Here is a 25,706-nt window from a genome sequence, read left to right on the forward strand (position 1 = left end):
GACATTGTCTGTACCAGCAATGCTTGGGCACACTTCAGTAAGAGACTGATGGAATTATGACATAATTATGGAATTATGGGGAAAATTTGTTGTGCTGTGGGGTAGAATCCCAGTCTATACAATATTGAATCACAAAATTCAAAATTTCAGAATAAAAATATATACAAAAAAGCAAAAGTCAGCTAATGAGAAGCACAATTATCAAGCGTAAAAGCAAAGACCAAATCACAACATAGAAAACTGAAGACTCCCCTGCCAAGGTACAAAAACCTTTAGCACCCTCAGTGATAACTGAGGACTACATTGAGAAGATAGAGAATACAGAATGACAGTGGCAGAAGTATAATTACAGAGTTCAAACATATTTCTTATTACAATGGGAAAACAATTAAAAGGTGGAAGCAGAGCTGAGTAAACCTGTAAAAGAAGATAAGGTATTTAAGAAGTAAGGCACACTATTAAAAGGCCCACATAGAAGAGTTATAGAAATTCTAGAAGGTGCAGAAAGAGAAGTTCTGTTTAAAAATGCATTCAATGGGCTAAGCGGCATGGGCTAGCAGCTGGGGTCCTCGTCTTGGAGACACCCGGGGTCCCGTGTGGGTGCAGGTTCTAATCCTGGTAGCTCCATGTCCATCTGGCTCTCTGCTTCTGCCTGGGTAAGCAGTTGCGGACAGCGCAAAGCTCTGGGATCCTGCAGCCATGTGGGAGACCCAGAAGAAACACCTGGCTACTGGCTATGGATTGACTCAGCTCCAGCTGTTGCACTCACTTGCGGAGTGAATCATCAGACGGAAGATCTTTCTTTCTGTCTCTCTTCCTCTCTGTATATCTGACTTTGTAACAAAAATAAATAAATCTTTAACAAAGAAATGAATTCAATGGGAAGGGCATGGTAGTCTAGAGTTCAGAATCATCATTTTTCATGCATCAAGAACTCATAGGACACTAGTTCTAATACCCACGACCCGACTAACACTACAGCTCCTGGCTTGTGTCCTTGAAAACGGTGAAGGATGGCCCAAACCATGCGATGCTGCACCCAGACTGGAGACCTAGAAGAGGCTCCTGGCTCCTGTTTACGAATCAACTCATCTCCTGCCATCACTGATACTGGGGAAGTAAGTCAACAGGCAGAAGATCTTCCTCTGACTCTCCTGCTCTATATATTTGACTTCCCAATAAACATAAAATAAATCTATTTTAAAGAACAAATTCAATGAAGTAACAAATGAGAAATTTCATAAACTGCAGAAAGAATGGACATTAACATCCAGGAAGGGCACAGAACACCCTACAGGTGTTTTGACCAAAAGTAATCTTGACCACAATGCAAGATAATCAAGCTCTAGTCAATGGAACACAAGGAAGAAATCCTTCAATGTACATGAAAAAAAAAAAAAAAAACAGATCAATAGACACATAGAAGAAGTACAATTAAATTCATAGCTGATCTCTCACAGGAGACTATAGGTCAGAAGAGAATCGTGTGATATATTCCAAATTCTGAAAGCAAAGATTGTGAGTTCAGGATAACATCTCAGCAAAGCTTTTCTTTGTCACCTTCTCCTATTTTTTTAATTTTTATTTATTTTATCCTATTTTTGGTGATTTTTACATAGGTGATTAGGATGAATAGGGTCCAGGGCTACAGGACATTGGGTGAGATCACAATTTCCACATTCTTTTTTTTTTTTTTTTTTTTTTATTGCTGAATGTGGAGGAAGGGAGTAGTCAAGGAGAGAAGTCCCATTCAGCCTCCTTTATTGAAAAGGCAGATAAACAGAGAGGAGGAAAGACAGAGATCTTCTGTTCAATAATTCAGTCTCAAAGTGACCACAATGCCCAGAGCGGAGTTGATCTGAAACCAGGAGCCAGGAGCTTCTTCTAGGTCTCCCATGTGCATGCAGGGTCACAAGGCTTTAGGCCATGCTCAACTGCTTCCCAGGCCACACAAACAGGGTGCTGGATGGGAAGCGAAGTGGACCACTGGGATTAGAGCCAGCACCCATATGGGATCCTGGCCTGTGCAAGTGAGGACTTTAGGCTACCGTGCTAGGCCTGGCTTTGTTTTGTAAAAGGAAGATTCTTCCACAGTAAAGAAAAAAGAATATGCCTTGATTGCTCTCCATGAGCCAGCATGCGGGTGGAGCAGTGGGCAGGCCTTCCAAAACCAGAGTGTCTTGGGAGGAAGAAATGTCTTTGCTTTCACAATATGCCTTATACATAAGTCGTCTGGCTCAATTCTACAAAATTTATGAGATTGTTCAATGCACACCTGTTAGCCAAGAGGAAGGAAACTTACAACTGACAGTTCAATCACAACATGCAGTTTGCCCCCATGGCGATTCTCTGGTTTCATGGCCCCTGCAGAGATGAGCATCAGGATTATTTAGAAGGAGGAGGAGCAAGTGCAGGTAAAGAAGCTGCATGGAAATGGAAGCCAAGGAAAAGAAGGGAAATAAGTAACAAAAAGAAATAGTGTTGGCCTATGCAGACGGAACCTCCTTTGCAGAGACTGAAAGGAGCCTGTGCAGTTCTTGTCCATGTTGGAGGATGTTCCTGGTACTCAGTGACGTGCCTTGGGAGAACACAGTCATCTCCACGCTGAAGCCTCATGTAATTAAAATGTGACAGTTCTCCTCAGCATTCTCATTCTGCAAAATCATTCTGGAACTGGGTTTGTGAGCTGATGTTTACCTAATAGAATGGATTGCCTAGTGAAATGGCTCCATCAATGAATACATGATTGTCCCATGACTTACTTTAGGGTGGAAATAGAACATTGTAGTAATGGGAGGTGGGGGGCAGCCTCATTACAAGACTGTTTGGAGAATTTCCACCTCACTCACTTTTTGCTTCCCAAATAACTTAACCCTAATCTTCTTTGGCCATCAGCCTCTGTCACCCACACCAAGATTCAAAAACTCTACAATTCCCCACCTATGTAGCCCTTTGAAAATAGCTAGTAAGATGAATGTGTGTATTAAAGGAACTGCATGAGAAGAGAATATTGAAGAACAACATACAAAAAAAAAATGTCCTGGATCCATGATAATGTGGTGATTGCCAAGAGAAATGTTCCCTATTACATAGAACACTGAATCCTACAGATGACACTGCTATTACATATGATTGTATTAAATGCTACAAAGGAAAAAGCCAAACTTTGATGAAAGTGTGAATGGATGGCTAGATGGGTCCAGAGGCAAGGTCCAAACCTCATCAGTTTAAGAAAAAGTTCCCTCATGAAATATTTAAACTGAACTTCAAAGGATCAATGAGAACCAGATGAATAACAGTTGCTCTAGTGGTTAAGACACTGGTGGAGGGGTCAGCACTGTGGCCACTACCTGTAACTTAACCTGTACTTTAAGCCATTACCTGTGTTGCCCATATTCTGCATGAGCATGGGTTGGAGTCCTGGTTGCTCTACCTCTGATCCATTTCAAATAAATATTGGTGACAAAAAATCGTTGAGACATCACACTCCGTATCAGAGTTCCTTCAGCATGACACAGAATGAATCACCCAGACAGAAAGTCAACAAACATAAATTTAAGTCAAATCATGCTACCCAGCAGATGGGCTTCACAGACAGTTTGCATAATATTTGACCTAATATCTACAAACTACACACTCTTCTCATCAGCATATGGAACCCTTTCAGAATTAGATCATGTATCATGCCCCAAATCAAGTCTCAGCAGAAGTCAAAAGTACTTTCTCACCCTAACCATTGAAAAACTGCCATGAAATATGTGTCCAAAGCATCTCTGGGTAGCCAAATGAGTACTGCTTCCCGAGCCCTTGTGTGACCTGAGATATTCTCCCCCTAGATCTGGAACTAGTACCAACTCATCTGTAGTTCTGTGCAGCCCCTCTTGGGAGCCACAGGTGTCCCTGTATTGGGTGTAGCATCTGTGTAGATGGATTCATAATTGCAGTGTGTCTACCCACGACTGGTCAGGCCCTGAAACTTTGGAACTATTCTCACTGTTTCTCCCCAGCCCCATCAGACGCAATAGGAGTTCTCTACCCTCAGACACACCCAGCCAACAAATGTTATTCAGGTCCTTGCAGTCTCAGGGGCATCGGCTTCTCCTATAATTAGCATATAGGAGAGGCACACACATGAATATGTGTTACTCATGATCACAGGCACATGCATACATATGTCATTACAATTCCCTGACACGCACACAGGTACACATTTTCATGACACTCACATAGTCATGCAAACACCTACATGTAAGTGCACCATACATCTGTTGGTCTTCAACACTGAGGGTATATAGCCTGGAAACAGCAGGCGGAGGTACCAGAAGATGGCATTTCTTGCAACAATATCAGAGCCATAGTCGAAGAGAGGCCATCATGCTTCACTGGAGATAAGATTCCTCTCCTAAACCCAAAGTGTATCTAACAACAGTTTTCTCTCCCACAGTCCGTGAACAGATCTGCCTTTCATATACCCAAAAGAAATACAGGTTTACAGCTCCATGAAGTCTTAAGGAAACCTGATCTAGAACCTCTGTCCTAAACAGTAGTAGCAGAGGTGGCATGTAACTTGGTCTTCAGGTGTGTATGCAGACAACATTCATTAGCATGAACAAAACAGTTTGGTGAAAGATGTATCTAAGGGTGACAAGTCAACATCCCCCAAAAATCTCAGCAACACTCCTCTGTTTCTCTAACCCATTTCTCATCATGAAAGTGGAAACGTGCTTAAACATTTCTTCAGTCAGTACACTGTTGGAGAAATTCATGACTCAAATATCTCAAGACTCCTCTGAACTAAAGGCTGCTGGCTTGTGTTGGCTGTTAGATGATTTTATCTCTCTTTTACTCTCCTTCTCCACAAACACACTGCTTCTTCCCACATGTGTTCTCTAGTAAGCTGATGAGTGTAGTCTCAACCACACTCCCTGCAAGCATATGGCTTCTACCCTCTGTGTCCTCTGGTGTGTGATGAAATGTAACTTCTGTGTGAAAACCCTCCTACACTCCCTTCAAATTGAGAACTTCTCCCTTGTGAGTCTTTCGGTGCCTGGTGAGGTGTGATTTTTTGTGTGAAGCCTTGCCTACATTATTTGCACTCATTGGGTTTCTTCCCAGTTTGCAAACTCTGGTGACAGATAATAATCTGTGACATATCACCGATGCCTTGCAAACACTTGCCATACTCAGCCCCTACTCTGTTTGAGAATGCTACCCTCACAGATGATTTGAATGTTTCCTCTTCATTGACTGCCTAGCCTCTTGTGGGATTGTCCTCTTTTTCTCACTCTCACTCAAGGACTCCACTGACTTTTGGGTGGAGGCTGGAAGAAAAAAAGAATGGCCCTTATTTCTCCTTCTGCTTTTTTGTTTTTGAAATGGGTTTGGAATTTTTATGGACCTCTCATCCCTAGCTTTGTCATGGCATCTATGTGGATCAGATTGTGCCCATCCCCTTGAGAGTGGTTCACTGGTTACAGGAGCTGTCTTGCAGATGTTTCTGAGAAGTCCCAAGTACAGTAACTAAGGATGGCATGTCAAATGAAGGACTTGTGACTGGAGAAGATAAGAGAGTATAGGTGACCAGGATGGATCTCTGACTATATTGTGGCTTCTAAAATAAGATGGTTTGAGGTTAGGACAGATACAGGCAAGCAGCCTGGCTACCTGTTTTCACTTGGGTTAAGTCTGTCCGACTGTTTGTTCCTCATGTACTAACAACAGCTGGCATCCACCAAGTGATCCTGTGTGGTATGTCAATCATCTTTTTTTAAAATTTTCTACGACAGCTTTAGAAATCCAAAAGGTCTGTATGTAGCAGCAGACCTTTTCACATAGGAACCAGTCCAATGCAACACAACTACCATTCTGTAGTTTCACTTTTTGACTTCCTTCATAGCTTAGACCTCAGGACCTCTACTATATCCGTTGAGGATGTCCTCTTCATTCATGTTTCCCTGTACTTCTCTGTTCCCCCACAGCCTTCACTTGGATCCCTGGCACTTTGTCTGAAAAGTTACTTGAGGCTATCTTCTTGTGTTGAAAAGAACTCTGATCACTCAGGGTAGAATTTCCTTCTTGACATTCTTTATGAACAGAAAGAGCTCTATGAAGGAAGAAGCCACACAACAGGAGATCTACAAATTTGGAAGACACATTTTGTTTAAGATGAGCACCTACGAGTAGATCTGTGTTTATCAACCCAAAATAAGTGCAACTTGATGTTTTGTGTTACTGCTCTGGCTAGGCAAGGGACAGTAATGCCCATTCCTGAGTCTGAGACAACCTAACTACCACTGCCTCATGCCTACACCAAGGATTCCTTTTCCTCCCTGTCACACAAATCATGTGAAAGACTATCCTCAGCTGTCATGCCTCTCTCTATTGACCAATCAGTGTTTGCCTATTTTTTATGCATTGGAACTTCCCACTTCAAAGATACTTCCCTCCATTGACTGACTAGCTCTCTGACCCCAATTTCAGATACCCACTGCCCTCTGATAGGTTTACACATAAGACTCTATCAACCTCAGTGTGATGACCCAAATCTCCACAAGAGTCTTTTTTCATCAGGAAAATCTAGATGGGGGAAAACAGCGTGATGGTGAGGTGAGTTAAGCTTCAGACTGCAGTGCTGCCAGCCTGTATATATGATTGCTGGACTCGTAGCTATGCTACTTCTGAGCAACTCCCCTGAGAAAAACAGCAGACTATGGCCTTAGTTTGTGGATGCCACTATGTGGGAAACCTGAAAGAAATTCTTTGGCCCTGACCTAAGTCTGGCCCAGCCCTGGTTGTTGGGGCTATTTGGGAAGTGAGCCAGCAGATAGTGGATTTCTCTCTTCTCTCTTTGTAGCTTTTCAAGTGAATAGAAAAGTCTTTTTAGAGAAGCAAACAGACATGAAAACCAGACCTAATCTGAAACACTTGGCTGTGCTCATACTCATATTTCGCTCAATTGTATTATTCAGCAAATCTCCATTTCCATGGACAGTCTTAAGCACAGAATTCACATGACAACATCCCATTGAAACAAAGACTAAATAGAAACATACGCGTTTTTGAGAGGGGGTTGTGGGGGAGGGAGCATGGAGAAAATGTAAAATAAACTGTTCATGATCCAGAAGGAACTTCCATAGTAGAAGAGCTGCAAAGTGACCAAGAACTTTTTTTTTTTTGTCTTGTGCACTCTCCAAAAGGGGTGTTGTGGGATATTTTTGTGCACCAAGTATTTAACAAATAAAAGAACTAAATGAAAATGGTTTCAATTGTTCCCAGGAGTCAAAGACATAAAAATGGGTCAGTATTAGGTTACACTGGTTTAAGTCACTGACTATGACATTAGTATGCCGTAGAAGCACTAGATGTAGCTCTGGCTGCTGCATGTCCAATCTCCTGTGTGTTAATGTACCCGGGGAAAGAGCACAAGATGGTTCAAGTGCTGAAATACATGGAGACCTAGATACAGTCCAGACTCCTGGCTCAAGCCAGTGATAGTATTGGCAGGTGCATCATTAATCTAATTGTATTTATATATGTATATGTATATATATCTATAAATATTATATTATATTATATATTTATATATATAGTATGCAGATACATGATTGATGTAGAGATAGAGAGGGAATCTTCTGTCTTTTGATTCACTCCCCAGTTGCCACAATAACCAGAGATGTGTCCATTCAAAGTCTTGAACCAAGAACTTCTTCCAGGGTCCCCTATGTGGGTGTAGGATCCCAAGGCTTGAAGCCATCCTCAAGTGCTTTTCCCAGACCACAAGCAGGATTCTGGAAGTGCAGCCATCAGGCCATGAACTGGTGTCCATATGGGATCTAAGCATGTTCAACGTAAGGACTTGAGCCAAAGGATGCCATACTATGCCCTAGTGCAGCTTTTGGGGAATAAAACTGTAGGTGGTGTTCTCTCATTTCTATCTCTCTCTATCTCTGTGCTTGAGTCTCTGTATAACTCTTCCTTTCCTTTGATAGGTAAGTCTTTGTTTTTGCTAAATGAAAATCACATTTGAATTGAACTTTGGCAGCCCTTACATTACATTTGACTCCTTAGAGTTGAATCACAAATATTCCCAAGGGATCTCCTTTGCTTATTTCAAAACAACAGTGCTACTTACCTCTCATTGTTGTGAGCTCTTCCTTTTTCTTCCCTTCTTTTTCTTCTCGTTGCTTGCCTTAATACCCAGCTTCTGACCATACTCATCCCCATACCATATTAGCAGCTCACAGCCTGGTTTGATGACCTGGCCGGTGCGGTAAAATATCTGCCTGTGGTACTGGAAGGCCACCAAATTCGGCTCCTCATCATTCCGGACACAGTTCACATACTTAGGGTGGAGATAAATACTGAGTTTGCATGCTCTGTCAGGTTTAAATCTCATGTGTTCTGTAATAGCCTCCACCCTGCTTGAATCCCAATTCTGCAAGAGCTCTCCCTGCAAACATATACCTCTCTCATGAGATCAGTGAACTCCCAGGTACAAGTTGTAGATATAGTGTTCATTGTGATATGCATGCTTTCTTCCTTCCTTCCTCACTAGTCATCCTCAAAACCCAAGCCCACCTTACTCCCACGTTGACTGCCATGAAGCACACAGAGTTTCCCTAAACTGCAAATTTCATTCAGATTTCTGCTACAGAATTGGATGAGTGGACACACTCCTTACATCTAGCTTTCCACACATGCTCCACAACTCAGCTTTCCCAAAGGCAATCCTTTGGAGTCCTTTCTCTTGGATCTTTCTCCTGGATCTTGGGAATCCAAAATCCAGATCCAGAAATGTAGAGGAGTCTTCATTGTTTCTTATCCTCTCACAGAACTGCTCACAGAAACCGTAGTCCAGATGCAGCTTCCTTCGCTCATCCACATCCCAGGTTTAGTTTTTTTTTTTTTTTTCACTTCATAAAGTTTAGTATTTTATTTTCATTTGAGAGGCAGAGAAGCAAAGAGGACAAGGGGCAAAAGACAGAGATGCCAGGAGAATGGGTGGAGTGGGGACACAGAAAGGACACAGTGGCAGGCAGGAGCTTCAGCCAGGTCTTCCACGTGGGCACAGAGGTCAAAGATTGGGGACATTCTGTGAAACTTCCCTGGATGCATGGGGAAGCCACTGGTTTGGCAGTAGAGCAACCAGTAATTGGGATGCAGGCTTCACAGTCACTGCCTTTGCCTAAGCCCACTGCATGACAATGACTGTCCCCAGAACCCAGCTTTTCCTCTATTTTTTTTTTTTTATCTTTCACCATCTCATCGATTGAAGGTCTTATGTCTGAAGTTGTTCTGACAGTGTATAATTGTGAAAAGACTAAGAAACATTACTGCCAGGCACCAATCTCATGGAATTTTCATGTATTTAGGAAATTTTTGGCACTGGAAGGGCTTAATCAATGCTAATTAGGGAAAGAGTGAATCTAATGGCCCCAGTTGATCTAGATTTCTCAAGGCCCATCTTTGTGCTCTGTTTGTTAAGCATAGTGATTTATGTTATGTAAGAAAGCAAGAATTAATAGCATCAAAGGTGAAGAAGGCAACATAACAACAGACACCACAACCATTAAGAACATAATTAGAAATTACTACAAAGCACTGTACACCAACAAATCAGAAGAGCAAGATGAAATGGAAAAGTTCTTAGACTCTCACCACCTGCCAATAGTGAGCCCAGAGGCAACAAACGAAATGAACAAACCCATAACTGAAGCAGAGATTGAGTCAGTGATTAAAGATCTCCCTTCAAAGAAAAGCCAGGCCCAGACGGCTTCGCTACAGAATTCTACAAAACATTTCGAACAGAACTAACCCCAATCCTTTACAAACTCTTCAAACAATAGAAAAGGAAGCAACTTTTCCAAACTCGTTCTATGAACCCAACATTACCTTAATTCACAAACCAGACAGAGAAAGAAAACTACAGACCTATCTCTTTGATGAATATTGATGCTAAGTTACTCAACAAAATCCTAGCCAATATAATTCAAAAAAACATATCAGACAGATGATTCATCCCGATTTGGTAGGATTCATTCCTGGAATGCAAGGATGATTCAACATATGGAAATCCATAATGTGATACACCACATCCAAAAACTGAAAAACAAGAATCACATGATCATATCAATAGACACAGAAAAAGCTTTCGACAAAATCCAACACAACTTCCTGCTAAAAACCCTAACCAAGGTAGGCATAGACAGCAAAATCCACAACATAATCAAAGCAATATAGGAAAAACCCAGCGCCAGCATCATACTCAATAGAGAAAAACTGGATCCCTTCCCACTGAGATCTGGAACAAGACAGGTATGTCCACTTCCTCCAATACTATTCAACATAGTCCTAGAGGTACTCGCTGAGGCCATAAGACAAGAAAAAGAAGTCAAAGGAATCTAAATGCTAAACAACTCAATCTCTCACTGTACGCACTCACCATACACTAAGATCAAATCTAAATGGATAACGTATCTAAGCCTACATCCAGAAACCTTCAAACCATTGGGAGAAAAGGTTGAAAATACTCTGCAAGATCTAGGGGTAGGTCCCAACTTCCAAAAAAGACACCAAAGGCAATAACAATCAAGACCCGAATAAACAAAAGGGATCTCGTCAAACTAAGAAGCTTCTGTACAGCAAGGGAAACAATCAACAAAGTAACAAAGTAACCCACAGAATGGGAGAAGACATTCACGCACTACATAGGTGATAGAATATACAAAGAGCTACATAACAACCAAAATGTCAAAAAAAACAGGCCACTCCAGAAATGGGCATGGGAAATAGGCAGACACTTCACAAAAAAACAAACCCAAATGGCAAATAAACATATGAAAAAATGCTCAAGTTCCCTTGCTTTTAAATGATTGGGATGATACTCTGCTGGCTCTGCCTTCAGACCAGAGAGGGTATACCCAAGAAGCCATTGAACTTGACTGGACAATCAGTTGCGGCACTCTATGTTTGGTATATGCTTGCAATGGAGGAATCTCAACTGAACTTGAACTGTGTTTATGCAAAAAGGTGGAAGAATCCACAATGGTGGGAGGGTCTGGGGAGGGGTGGGGAGAATCCAAGTACCTATGAAACTGTGTCACATAATGCAATGTAATTAATGATTAAAAAAAGAAATAGTTTTTATAAGGAATGTGTTTTTAGAAACTGGTCATGACATTCACAGGTCATTAGAATAAACATGAGAGAGGACATATAATGTAAAAGTCACTGAGGAAAGTAAAGGAGAAAGGAAAGTGGTCTTGTCTTGGAGAGAAATATGCTCTGTAGTTGTAACATGCCATGGCTCTTACCTCATCCAGTTGACCAAAGAAGTATCCTTTCCATCCACCTACTCATAGCTGTTCCTGAATTTAGCTACCTGAGTTTCAAAAAAATAGGTTAATACGTTTCTGAAATGGATGTAGTTCAGCAGAATTATTAATAACTCTATCATCATGTTCTGTGACATTACATGTGTCCAACACATGCTGAGACTTTACATAGTGTTGGTACACGTTTATTCTGGTTTATTTCCCTACAGTAGAAGCCCATAGAGGAGGTTGCCACTGCTTTGTTTTTAACAGCCCAGTGATCATCTCTAGGCTAATATTTATTTATTTTTTGGAATTATTTACTTTTATTATTAAGCCAAATGTACAGAGAGGAGGAGACAGAGATAGAGAAAGATCTACCATCTGATGGGGCACTCCCCCAACTGACCACAGCAGCCAGTACTGTGCCAATCCGATGCTGGGCACCAGCAAACTCTTTGGGATCTCCCATGCAGGTGCAGGGTGCCAAGGCATTGGGCCATCCTCAACTGCTATCCTAGGCCACAAGCAAGGAGCTGGATGGGAAGTGGAACTGCTTGGATTAGAAAGAGTGCCCAGTTTTGATCCCAGCAGGTTCAAAGTGAGGACTTTAGCCACAAGGCCACGACGCTGAGCCCTATGCTAATCTTTACAGCCTGGTTGATCATGTTGGCTCAACTCATGCCATAATATGTAGAAGGACACATGATCCAGTCTCATGCTAGGCAGGTGAAAAGCCATCAGACTGGAAAGGGATGTGCTTCTTACCTGCCAGCTGTAACCACTGTCGGCTTCCTCTTCCACTTCTGTGATCTTGCCCTCAAAAGGACCAAAGTGCAGCTCAAAGGCAGATCAGATGCTTCATTAAATACTCCAACCCCAGCCTCCGGAATGCTCGATGGGCCAATTCGAAGTCCAGTGGGCACACTGAGGAGAGTGCGACTAGGATATCCCTTATCCACTGGATTGTTGTTTAGAAACACGGGGGGTCCATGAGCAACACAGCTCTTCAGGAAGCATATCTGACACTTCTCACAATCTGGAGATGAGAGTGGAAGGGATTAGGAAAGTATACCAAACATTGCTGGTTATAGAGAGCATCAGAGGCAGCCAAGTGCTCACATCACTCAGCCTCAGTTTTGCACCCCAAGCTACCAGAAGACAGAATGATGTAAGACCAAATTACAAGTGGAATTTCAATTCAGACTATGGGATTTTTCTTTGTAGATGTGCCAAAGGGTTCACTTACACAGGTAGTTATCATCCTCAGTCTCACTGAACTCTTTGTATGTCTGACCCTTTCTTCCTTTCAAGTTGTACATCTGAAATTTTTCATTCTCATGCTTTCTTCTGAGTTCTGAGATGGAGAGACTAAGTCAGTAAAGTTGTCAGTTCTTTTGGGTTTAATGTTTCAAATAAAATAAAGGGCTTTCAAAACAAGGAAAAACTGCATGGACATTTGGGTTTTATTACAATCTCTGGCTTTAATTCATTTCCCCTGAAGTTTGAATATCTGTTTATTTAAACGGCAAAGAAAGACACATCTAGAGATTGACACAGCAGTTCAGAGAATCAAAGCATACAGAAGGCAGAGAGAGGTGGGGAGGTTCACTTTTTGAGTAACCTGGATAGCACCCAAATCAGTCTCAGATCAGAAAGCTTTATTCAGTTTTCCCAGGGGGTTGTAAGACCTCAATCACTTATCTCCTCACCAAGTGTTACTAAAGTTGTATATCAACAATTTGCGAGAGTTAGAGATAGGGTCAGTTCTGGAACCCAGGCACTCTGCCATTGGAAACAGGCATAGTAACTGGTGTCTTCACTCCTAGGACAACTGACTTCATCTCCATGAAGTGTTTGCATATAGGCTAAGTAACCTGATCCCAATCATTTTTTTTTTAGAGCATCCCCAAAGAGCCTAAAATGTAATCATGTTTCTAGAGGCTCTATTTGTTTTGTGTTGATTGTGAACCAAGCATGCAATTGCATCCCTCACAGCTTGACCATCCTCATGAGTCCTCACCCTCCTTGGGCTTCCTAGTGGGCCTAGAGAGACAACTCCTGAAATTATTTTTCTTACCAAGTTTTTGTGTAGAGTGCTGTCCTGAGCTGTTTGATTCCTTAGGATGGAACACTGCTTTCTGGCCCTTCTTTGAGCCAGTTGTGCTTACTAAATTTGCTGTTCCTGATGATTTCTTCTTACTGATTTTATTATATAAAGGCCCGCTGGACTTTCCTTTAATGAGAAAGTAACATTTTGTTTAAACTCACTGTTCAGTCCAGTTGTCCTTTGAGATTGCAAAGTGTTTTCAGGTACATGGCATTCTTTAAAGTATCAGCAAACATGGGAACTATGTGAGGTGATTGAATACTGAAGAGAAAAGCAGTGTCTGTGTTTCTAGTGTATTTGGGGATAGATCACATCATTTGAGGCTGTTTCTCTCCAGATGGTTTTCAATTTCCTCTGCACAAATGAAAATGACAAAGGGGAGGGCGTTTAGAAAGATAATCTGGAGAACAACATTTGCGAAAGCAGGTCGATAGGGCTTCTTTAGGAAAGTATGTTTTATCAATCTGTTTACCGTTAAGGGAAAATATAGGAAAGCACAGACAGGATGAAATACAACTGGAGAATTTGGTGGCATACATGAGGTTAGGAAGACGTGAAATCAGATGGCTATTCAAAACGTATGATGGTGATAAAAGCTGAAAACGACAATATCCTGAGCATAATTGATTTGGAGATTGGATAAGCTGGTGCCTATATCAATTGGCTTGAACCAGGTGTACTGTTAGGTACTTCTCGACAGCTACTCTTCTTGACCTGTAAATTGGCATAAATGTAGCTAAAGTTCATTTTGAGATATTACATACTCATTAATTTGATTTAGTAATATCTATAGTGCTACTACCAGATTACCATGATTCTATAGCTGAAACCCAAGTCATACCTACATATATCACAAATATGATATATATAGCAGATATATATAAGATATATATATCTTTTTTTTTTTAAAGATTTTTATTATTATTGGAAAGCCGGATATACAGATAGGAGGAGAGACAGAGAGGAAGATCTTCCATCTGATGATTCACTCCCCAAGTGAGCCGCAACGGGCCGGTGCGCGCCGATACGAAGCCGGGAACCAGGAACCTCTTCTGGGTCTCCCACGCGGGTGCAGTGTCCCAATGCACTGGGCCGTCCTCAACTGCTTTCCCAGGCCACAAGCAGGGAGCTGGATGGGAAGTGGAGCTGCTGGGATAAGAACAGGCACCCATATGGGATCCCGGGGCTTTCAAGGCGAGGACTTTAGCAGCTAGGCCACGCCGCCGGGCCCAAGATATATATATCTTTAGAATTCTTTGGACTTGCTTTTCTGTTTTATCAGAAAAAGTTGAATGAATTTTCCAGAAATTTGGGGAAGTTCTTCATGACGCAAACTCTGCCAAAATTTTGGAGAAGTATTTCAAATCAATTGGACACTCAAAAGTCATGTTGTATTGTAGAAACAACAGGAAACAAAATTAATTGCAAACATTGGAAGGACTGCCTACTTAGTACCCAGAGAAAGAGGAAGTTGTTTTATCCTACAAGAATGAGGACATGAGGATAAGATACAATTCTGTTTAATGTATGAGTGAACACAGAGGGAAGTTTAAGTTACTGCCTGTTTGATACATTCTCAGCATTAAAACCCTGGAGTCTTCAGGCTTGGAGGTTCTCTCTCTCTCTCCCATAAGATTTTATGTTTCTTCGTAAGGAACATTTCCAGAGGGAAAGAGAGACAAATATTATCAATCCACTGGATCATTCCCAAGTGACGGCTACAGCCAGAGACTAGCTGATCTTAAGCCCAGAACCAGGAGCCTCCTCCAGGTCTCCCACGTTGTGCCATGGTCCTAAGGCTTTGGGCCATCCTCCACTGCTTTCCCACACCATCAGCAGGGAACTGGATGGGAAGTGGAACAGCTGGGAAATGAACTGGCTTCCACATGGCACTTCAGAGTGTGCAAGGTGAGGATTTAGCCACCAGGCCCTTGGAGACTTTCTCTGCTCTAAATAAAGTCCCTATGAAGGTGTGGACACCCACTCTTATCTCAAACACTTAACAGTACTATACCTCACATTCCTCAACGTTTAAATGAGTGCAGTTTAGTAACTGATTCGTAGGGTTGTTGGAAGGTTAACTGTGTGTGTTTATGATAAACCTTACAAACAAAGTCTGAAATACTGTGAAAATAACACAAGAAGTAGTGATTATTTGGCTTGTCTTGTTTAAGGTTCCTGATCATGTTAGCTATTATGAAAGATCATGACAGGAAGAAGACAGTTAATAGTATTTGGTGTCCTTTCTTCTCTTAACTGTGAGGGACTTAAGAGGATTATTACTTATTGATTTATTATTATTTTCTTTTAGTGAATGGGTTTTAAGAGCTACTCACCTTCTGCTGTCTGGTGTGTTTTTTTTACAGGTCATGCGACGAGGTTTGATTAGAAGGTGACAAGAAAGCATTGATAAATATTTCAAAACTTTGCAAACTCTTACCAGAAAACAATTTTGGATCAGAGAGTAGTGATTCTACCTGTGATCCAGATGTGACAAGAAAATATCTTTTAACTATCACTAAGATGTATGTATATGTGTATGTGTTGAAGATTTTTTTCTTTAAAACAGACTCAAAAAAGCAAAAGAAATCCTTCATTTCCACCTCACCTCTTACTTATGTCTATTGTGTTCAATTAAATAAAGTAATTTGGTTTTCAGAACGTAACTGATGAGCAACTTAGGAATAGAAGGAAATTTCCTTAAAAGAAAATAAAAATCATGTGGAAAAATCTGTAGTCAGTTGCACTCAGTTTTTTAAAATTGAAAACCTTTTCTGTTAGTTCAGAAACAAGGCATGGTTTCTACATACTTGCTACTTTTATTTGATCTGAAACTTTTCCTAAATAGAACAATGAGGCAAGGAAATAGGTTCTCCAATTTGGAAATGAAGCAACATGTTGTCTACATTCGCTTTTGGCATGAGTTTACACATGGAAAATCCTGAAAATTCCATTAACAACCTGTGAGAGTTAATAAAACATTAGCATAGTCATCAGAAAGAAAGAAAGTCAACACTTCCAATGAATTGTTGGACAGCAGCTTAAGTTGTCTACAACATCAGCAACCCCATTCTTGAGCATTGGTTTCAGTTCCACCTGTCATTTTCACTTCATCACCTCTCGGTGCAATTGGGGAAGCAGGAAGTAATGGCCCTAATACTTGGGATTCTTCTACCCAAATGAAAGCTTCCGGTCTCTAATGTTGACCAGGTTCATCTGCACAGACTAGGGAGTGAATAAATGGGTAGATCTCTCTGTCTCTTTTTCTCTCGCTTTCTCTGGCTTTGAACACATACACAAACCAATTATGTACAAGCTTGGTTGTACTTCTGTCTTGAATTAGTTAGCTCATGCTAACTGTCACTGTTCATACATTTTCCCCTTTTTGTCTAATTAATAGCACAGTTGCTGTTCTAGGATCTTATGTCAGCAGCCTCTGACAGGCACTGTTTTCAAGATAGTAAATGGTGTTAATCGAATATTGCTGAGTTTGATCCCAAGAATGGTTTTCAGGTTGCTGCTTATTTCTCCTGGCCCTCACTTTCTTTACTAGGCCTCTATTCTCCAAAGCATCAGTGTTGTCCAGGGGCTGTGAGTGCCAGCGCTCATAAGAAAGCCAGTGGAGGGGGCTTTCAGAGTTAGATTAAAGCAAAATCTTCCCTTTAGGCAATACACCCAGAAGGAGAAATGGAAGGCAAAGCGATTCATAGCACTCCCAGGATGGACTGGGAGTATTGAGTACAGGTGAGAGGTCTGCATAGTCAGAACACAAACATCCTTGTCCATATTCATCCCTGAACAGGTGGGACAAGGGGAGGGGAAACACACAGGCACAATGGGCTGATGCTGCATAGGTCTGTGTAACCTGCATTCAAATTTCCACTTCATTTTTTGAAAGTAGGTCTTCTCTGACTTGCCAATCTTTGCACACTATTCCTTGGAGAACTACATGGAAGTTTCTTGGAAGGCATCTTGGAATGTTAGAAGACATGAGAGGTTGCTGTGTAATCACAGTGGCCACAGAAGAACAAGGTATCAGCCATGTCCTCTGGTCTCGATACAGTTGTCTACTCTGCCAATGCTAAAAGTCTGTTCTGAACCTCCAGTGTCAACCTCACTAAAACAGCAATGTGCCCGAGGCTCTCACCTCCAGATTTCCCAGTGCTGAAACTGGGTGTGTCCAAGCTTGCTTTGGCAGGAACCTTGACACATGTGATTCTGGTATCCTACTCCAACTCCTCTGAGTCTGTCATCAGGCAAGAATTCTGAGAGAGGGAAGATGCAGGGGCTTGCTGTGAGCTAGGTCCGAAAACCAGGAACCCAGCCATGGGCTGTGGCACTGGCAGGATAGTGATCAACAGGCAGGCTCTGCCCTCACTGAATTCCTACAGCCCTGGACATTTGCTGTCTCAACAAATAGAGGTGCATTGTCATGGAAACCAGAATGTGGGGCAGACAGGCAGTTAATGGAATACTGAAATTCAGGGCTCCTTGGAGGTGGGGAGGGGTCCAAGCATGTCAACTTGCAGACCTTCAGGTTTGTACTGAAGAATGATGGACTTCTCCACAGGTGGATAATGTTTGTGGTCTCAGGTGAAATAGGGTTGGAGTCCAAGATGGGAAGCTTATGAGCCTGACTGAGGAGTATGTTCCTTTGGTACTTTGAGGTTACTGAAGCCTGGGTAAGTGTAGGCATTATTTGAGGCTGAGCATTTGTGTGAATGAGGCTTGGGATCTCTCAAGTTGGGCAGTTTAGGACTGGCCATGGACTTTATTCAAAGATCAACTCTGTGATTGGTGACATGCTCGGTGAGGGTTATTGCAGCACACCAGGTTTGAGGGCAAAGGGCCCTCTCAGGCTAGTGGACATGGTCTCTCAACCAAAAAAGGACCCATACTCTACCACCCTGAGGAGATTGGTAGGTGCTCAGGGTGAAGAAACCTGTGGCACAGGCTAAGGTGAAAGGTGTCTTACTACAATGCCACGGCCTGGGCTCTGGTCTATTATTCCTGCTCTCTCAAGTGCTCTTAGCCATTGCTGTCGCTTCCTGTGACACGTCTGGGATAACTGAAAATGCCAGCATGGAGTGTGAATGTTCTGTATAGTACTGGCTCTCCGATGATATCATGATGAAAGCAGTAATGCTGGTTGGCCATCTAGGAACTGATGGTGCAGGGCAGAAGAAGGAGCCACGACTATCAGTCATGGTTACCTCAGCCTTGGGTCCTGTTGGTTTGGGTGGAGCTGAGTTTACTCGCACCCAAGTCCTGGCCCTGTGCACAGCACATCTGTGTCCTACTCAGGGAATAATAAGACCTCCAAGAGTCAAGCTCAAGTCAAGCTTCAACTTCAGGATGCTGCATTTATGCTGGGCCTTTCTGGAACCAAAGCCAGACTTGTTTTCAATAGCTCAACTCCAGGCAGAAGCAGCTGTGTCTTGAAAAGTCAAAATTCACGTTGTGTATTGTGTCCTGGGTATGCTGAAGCACATGTGGGCTGTTTCTGGGTGGGCCAGTGTCTACGTGTGTGATGGTTCCTGTTAGTTCAGGGTGTATATGTGTGCTATTTTCTGATATGTCAGCATCTGAACTAGTGCGCATTCTTTGGTGTTCAAAACCTCTCCATGTGTACTGCTTTCTGATATGCTAGGGGAAATGTGTTAATTATTTTACTGGAGGCAGAACTTTCCCTTTGAACCTTGGGATTAGATGTATCTTGTTTCCTTGTATTCTGGAGACTGTGCATGTGTTACTTCCTAGGAGTGTGCAGTGATAGCTCTCACTTGTATTCCTCTGGCAGTGGGTATTGGTCTCATTTTCAAGTCCTAAGCCATTAGTTATAGCATTATGATTGTACCTGTGAGTTGTGGAGTCTATTTTCTGTTGTTAATATCACATTGCCAGGTCTGTGTTGTAGTGAATGTGTACCTTTGCTAACCCTGATGAATCAGTTTATTAAAAATGAAAATGATAAAGAAATGAAATTGTATTGCTAGGAGAAAAATGACAAAACAATGAAGCAGAATAAGGGAGAACTTCACAGTACAGAATCAAAACAGGAAATACATATATTTAGTATTTGAATCTATAGCTGAAGGGGAAGATAAAGTATTAGAGACAGAAAAAGATAATGTCAACTTTGAGAAAGATACAAATTTGAATGTCTTTGCCTTGGATAACCGCAAAAGTGTTCAGCAGAAGAGAAAAATTAAATTCAAGAGATGTATTAAATGTCACAATGAGCATAGAGAAATCTAGCAAATGCTAATTTTTTTAAAAACATACTTTTATTGCATTTCATTTTTTAAAAATTAATTACATTGCATTATGTGATTCATTTTTTTATGCACTGGGATTTCCCCCACCCCATCCCTACACCCTCCCCCCACAGTGGATTGCTCCACTATGTTGCATTTCCATAGTTCAAATTCAGTTGCGATTGCTTCATTGGAGGTTTTGACCAATCATAAAGTCCAGCATCTTATTGTCCTGGTAAATTCAATGGTTTCTGGGTGAGACCATCTCTGGTCTGAAGGTAGAGCTGTCAGAGTATCATCCCAATCAATTAAAAGCCCCAGCATAATATTTTCAACCATTTACAACATAATGGCATTAATTGACATGAAAATGATTAACCTATATATTAATAGGAAAATGCACGTTCTCAACCACATTCTGTGACTTCTTCATAGACATTTCAATTTTGGTTTACATTCAACTGTGTTCTATGCACCTTAAAATGGCTTAGATTGCTATTCAGCTGTCTCATGCCTATTTCAATTTTAGTCTTTAGCAATTTATAGCATTGAAGCATGTTTTCACTGAACCTGGCTGTTTTTTAGGTGGTCTAAGTCTATAATTCTAACTGGATATATGTCAACAGTTTAGGTGAGCATGTTTAGCAGGGGTGTGCAGAGAAATGTTCCATACCCTAGTGAGGAGTAACTAATCTTTGTGTCCCACCCAGTGAGTTATAAATGCATCCATGCTGACCGTTTCCTGTCTGTTTCTAAGCTTTCCTTGTTGTTCTCTATCTATTCTAGTTTGGTTTGTTGGTTTGTTTGTGTGTTTGTTTTGAGGGGTTTCTGGAGCACTCCTGATGGTTATTACGAGAGGGGGTGTGGACCCAAAATTGGAAGCAGGCAAGGACCAGAGAAAGCCCCTCTCCCTAGTCCCGAAGAAAGTTTTCTGTTCTTCTTTGTCTGTGGACCACTCAGGATTCCTGGTTGTTGTTCCGATGACCTTGGATCCTGCAAGGCAGGACTTGGGCTTCTTCCATCCCACTCTGAGGTGGTTGACTTCAGTGTTCTTGGTCTCTGAAGGCACTGCATTTCCTCATGGTCTCCTTGGCAGTAGGGATGTAGTCCTCGGTGCTCCTTGGTACTGATAGTCCTTGGTGAGTATCTGGGAGTCTTCAGTGTTGGGATAAAAGCCTCCTCCTGTCTGCCTGACCACTCTGGGGTCCCCCCTGCTCTATGCATATGACCTCCTGCTAAGTGGTTGTTAGGATTACTCCTGATTCCCCCATATGCCTTTGTATATTTATTATTATTTAATGCTAATTCAAATCTGTTGTCTATGAGTTACCAGCTAAATTTTGATGGGTTATATTTCCTGTCTGCCTCACACCTTCTAGGGTGATGTAGATTTCTCTGTTCTCCCTCCCCTATTCCAAGTATCATGGGGCCTTACAAGTACATTAGGTTTAATTTTCTTGTTTTTTTTTCTTGCCCAAATGTTTATGTTTACTAGTGCTGGGAATCACCAGAAATTCATCTCTGACCTACACTGGGAGCCCATTTGGGCACAATTTCTAATCCCAGTGGCCCTGCTTCTCACTCAGCTCCCTGCTTGTAGCATGGTAAGGAAGTCGAAAGACTTGGGACCCTTCATCTATGGCGGAGACATGAAAAAGCTCCTGTCTGCTTGCTTCGGGTTGCCTTAGCTCCAGGCATTGCAGCTGCTTATTGAGTGAATCAGTGAACCGATGATCTTCCCCCCTGTCTCTGCATTTCTCTGTATATCTGATTTTCCAAAAAATAAAAATCATTTGAAAAAGATACATATATATATTTATGTATGTGTATATCCATCTATATCTATATCTATATCTATATCTATATCTATATCTATATCTATATCTATATCTATATCTATATCTATATCTATATCTATATCTATATCTATATCTATATCTCTATATCTATATCTATATCTATATCTATATCTATATCTATATCTATATCTATACATATCATTATAGATTTCCGGTTCTGTCAATGTTATTTTGGGAATTTTTCAAAGGTAAATGCAGAATGACCTTGTTTTCCAGCTGTCTTTAATCTACGTAATTACCAAATCAGGTTTAACCCAATACAGTAACTCCTTGCTTCGTGAAAATGCTTACTTCCTGAGAAACACATTCTGATGCAGTTTTCTGTGTGTATAAATACCATGCTGTGTGCTCAAACTAAGATGATTACAATGTTTGTGGGTGATGAGATCACTCTTTTCTGAGAACTTGCTAAATTGTGTTATACAGTGCTTGCTATGTTGCTTGCTATACTCAACCACATGCATGCATGTGCATATAAAAGCCCTATCCATTGCAACAAAAAGATGGACACTCTGCTAGGGTTTGTCAGTGGGTGAGCAGCTGAACCAATTATGGCATATCTGTGTAAGAATACAGAAAAATATTCTCACTGGGAATGGAGTTGAAAGCTTTTTATTTTATGCTGCCATATATTTTTGAATCTGTGTATAATTTAAAGCCATTTATTTTTATTAGAAAGAGTAACATGGGGACTGGAAAGAGAGGAGGAAGAATAAGGTAGGTAAGGAGAAAGGGAGAGTGGAAAGAAATAGACGGGCTGGGATATGATACATTAAAGTAGGTCTCTCATCTGCTGATTTAGCCAGAAATCACTACAAAAGCCAGGAGTAGGCCATTATGATGTTCCCTGCATGTGTGTAGGTGCCAGAGGACATTGGCTATCTTCCACTATTCTGTCACATTAACAGGAAGCTTGATCAGAAGAGGAGCACCAAGACTCCAATCATGTCCCAAATGAAATTCTAGGATTGTGACTGATGCTTTACCGATGCCAGACCTGACCCTGGAGATACATATGTCATTTCACATTTTCTATAGATGCTTTGTCATATTCCCACACAGTGTTGAGTCACGCCAAGTGGAGCATAATGCATAGAGTAATACCGTGTGTTAACATCCTACAACGAATTATTAACAAGAGAGGACATGCACTTGGACTGGAAGGGAAGATGTCCTTGTGTGAAGGTATATTAGTTTCCCTCTGATTCTGCTTCAACATATCTACTAATACATAAACTGGGAGGCAGCAGGTGATGACTCCTGAGTCTAGATGTCTGTCACCTGCCTGAGAAATGTAAATGGAATCCTGATTCCAGCCTTTGGCTTAGCCTAGCTGTGGATGTTGCACATATTTTGAGAGTGAAATAGTGCCATACAGAAGCTCAGCTCCAGGGAGAACAGGTCTGCATTGAGCAGGTCACAGAACAACTACAGGGCCGACTACAGATGCACATCTCTGGTTTTCCTTTGGAGGAACACACAGAGTAGATCTCCCATCTCTCAAAGTGGGGCCAACTGTGGTCATCTTTACCCATGTCTGTCCCTGGTGTTTTGTGTATTCTTAGAGGCAGCCCAATAGTCACATTGCAGTACCATATCCACTTCTGGGAGAAGCAACCTGATAGATTTATTTTCATACACAATTTTTTAAAAAATGCAGTTTAATATTTTTGTGATGCAGTTCCATAGGCTCTAGGATTTACCTTCCCTCTTATCCCTACTCCACAGCCTATTTTCGCCTCTATCATCACAATAGTGTTGTCCTTCCAAAATAGTTATTAAGTTCATTACTCTGCTACTTAAGTATATCCTGACAATTTAATGTGAAAAATGCCTTAAAAGGAACCATTATAAATACTATATTATAATACATGTTATATCTTGTATAGTATGTATATGTATTTTTAATTATAGATATATTTTTATACTTTAAACATTTAATTTTTATGGAGATTTTTTCCTGGCAAAACCATAAGTACATGTAATTTATAAAGTACTTTAAATTGCAACAATTTCTGTGTTTCTGTTATATGTATTCATATGACATATCAGTTAAAATTATCCACTGTTTCCTAACATAGGGATTTTCTGAAGAAAAATTCTGAATCCAGGATTACAACATTCATCTGACACTTATTCATGTTAATTCTGCTTTACTTTATTTCAATCGCATTTTGGGTACCCTGTCAGTGAGGGTCAGGCCAACAACTTACAGAATATTTCACCTTATTTATTTTACTTTTTATCCCCCCCTACTTCCTTATATGCTAATTTTTAATTAACAGAGTCATTTATCCCTCCAGAATTGTCTGCTTTCTTGAGAGGCTGCCGTGTGTTAGATTCTCGCTTCATCCCTAGGTGTGTGTAGCAGTATGCAGGATCTTGAGGACCCATGTTTTGGTTTAGTTTGAAGACTAAGAAATTTAGAGCCAACAGGTCTTTGCTCTCTTACTCAGACATACAAATAGGGGGAAAAATCTGAAAAATTAGGTTTCTTGTAAAGTGGAATGACTTTTAAGTGTGTTTTGAGTAAGTTCAATTCTGCTAGTTACTGTGATTCATGACATAGTTGAATGAGTTTGAGAAATGTAAAATGTTCTCCACTCAGATTTTTCACAGCCAATAAGCTAAACTGTGTGGCAAATATTTCAGAAAGATATGAAAGCATGCTGTGCGTTTCTATCAGATCAGATCATCATATACTATACTTGAAGAACACCTTAGGATCCTTTGTTGTCGAGATGATCTTTTGTCTAGGGTGATAATATATAGGAGAATCTTAGCAAAGTACGAAACATTAGGTTAAAGTCTAATAAACTTTGAGGTTAAATGGAATATCAGTGCCTAGTTTGTAAGATTTGCTTTGTAAAGATCCCTTAATTCCATGGTTAAGCTTTTTTCAAGGTATTAACGGAGTTCTCTCAGTTTTGTGAATGGGACACTATCAGGCATTTCATGTCTCTTTTCATATTCTAATTTTGAAGAATTGCTGTGTTCCTTTTAGGGAGTCTTACTCACTTCTGTGTTTTTGTTTCTTGTATTTCTGTATTTATTTTTAGGCCTATCTAGAAGTACTTTTTGGTTTTTCCTCTGATGGCTTTTATCTTTGAACTACTCTCTGTGACTTGTTTGCGTGACTTCTTCAGTGAAGATCTGGGGGTGTATCGATCGAGGGAATTATCAAGGCATAATCACAGTATCACATCCTCTCTTTCCAGAAGAGCAACAGCCATGATTAGCCCATAGTGGCTACAACTGTCAGCACTTGCACCACACAGAACCTCAGTGTAGGCCTGTAAGTGCAGAGCCCTGCAATGATCCACCTTGGTTACATAGAGATCTTTTAGCCTTGATGTCAGACATGTTGAATGCCCAAAGACCCAGCTTTACACCATACACTGTCATGCAGTCACAGCATTCCCATAGTCTTTGCATAGAAGACTCCAACAGGCACAAAATGTTGGGGATTCTCTCGTTTCTGTGAATTTGCCCCACCTGCAGGGTGAGGAGTGGTGTTCCCAGTGCCAGTTATGAATGGCCTGCCTTCGCAGTTTGTGCCCAAGAAACTGGGCTCAAAGTCAGTAAGGAACATGCATTATCCTTATAATACAATCACCTAGCAGTGCTCTTGTAGAACTAGGTGTTCACCACAGCTACTACAATCCCTGCTGATCTCAAAATGGTGGTTTCTCCTGAATAATCCAGGGCACCCCAAAGTGACACTATCACCTACTGGTCCATATGAGTTATATATTTTAATTATATATGCATATATACATACACATTATACAAACACATTATACATATACATTATATGTATATATTATACATATATTATAGATACTTTATATACATATATACATATATACATACATATACATACACATATACACATAACATATACATATATACATATATACATACATATATATCATAAATACATCATTCATATACATATATACATATACACTATATATGTATATATATTAAAATATATGTATTTTAATTACATATTATATATTGTAAAATATATAAATTTGAGCAACTATTCAAGGGAAGAAGAAATTGAAAGAATGCAAGAAAATATTTGAACGTGATTGAGTGTGAGTCTGTATGTATCAAGTGTATATAAGCTTCTCAAATAATGCATCTGCAACAGCAGTAACAG

The 25,706-nt window shown here is 40.8% G+C and overlaps 1 pseudogene; it reads left to right on the forward strand.

Moving 5' to 3' along the window:
- The first annotated feature begins 2,338 nt into the window (after positions 1–2,338).
- The window catches only part of LOC131478694 (histone-lysine N-methyltransferase PRDM7-like), a 63,962-nt pseudogene continuing 40,594 nt past the window's right edge, over positions 2,339–25,706 (forward strand).

The sequence above is a fragment of the Ochotona princeps genome, chromosome Y (genome assembly GCF_030435755.1).
Source record: "Ochotona princeps isolate mOchPri1 chromosome Y, mOchPri1.hap1, whole genome shotgun sequence".
NCBI lineage: Eukaryota > Metazoa > Chordata > Mammalia > Lagomorpha > Ochotonidae > Ochotona > Ochotona princeps.